We start from the raw sequence: 766 nt of genomic DNA, 5'->3' as shown, positions 1-766 counted from the left end.
CGTCCTTGCCTCCACCCACGCCCACGAGCGCTCGCGCTCGTCGCGCTCACCGCGGCCTTGTCCCGCCCGCGCCCATACATCGCGCCTACACGCCGCTCACCCGCGTGTGCGCGGCCTCGCCTCACCGGCGATGCAGCCTCGCTGGTCCGCGCCCCCTGACCACCAGTCGCGCCGGCCCCCTTCCTTCCCCACTGGCCGCGTCGGGCGCCGGCGCCCACGCGCCCGCTCCGGCCCCATTCCGGCCTTGCCTCATTACCGGGCAGGGCTGCGGCTTCGCCCGCACCCGCCTGCCTGTATGCCCGTTAAGGCCCTGTGCCTATGACCAGTGGGCCCCAGTCCCAGAACGTTTTGTTAAAAAAAAGGAATTAAAAATAATATATAAAATAAATAAATAGATAATAATAATTTAATTAATTAATTAATTAAGGAATAAATTAAGTTAATTAATCATAATTACATTAACCTAACTAACTAATTAGTTTAATTAAACAGTAGTTAGATTAGTTAAACACTAATTAGACTAAACAGTCAATGACTAGTGGGACCCACACGTCAGTTGACTAGTCAACACCTCTGTTGACTGCTGACGTCATGCTGACGTCATGATGACGTCAGCAAATACTGTTTTGGATAATGTTGAATTTAAATAATTAATTAAATTCCAGAAATTAATAAAATCTTTAGAAAATCATATCTTTTAATCCGTAACTCGGATTAAAATATTTTCAACATGAAAGTTGCTCAGAACGATGAGACGAATCCGGAT

This window comes from Triticum dicoccoides, chromosome 4B (genome assembly GCF_002162155.2).
Source record: "Triticum dicoccoides isolate Atlit2015 ecotype Zavitan chromosome 4B, WEW_v2.0, whole genome shotgun sequence".
Lineage (NCBI taxonomy): Eukaryota > Viridiplantae > Streptophyta > Magnoliopsida > Poales > Poaceae > Triticum > Triticum dicoccoides.
This window is presented reverse-complemented; position numbering follows the sequence as displayed.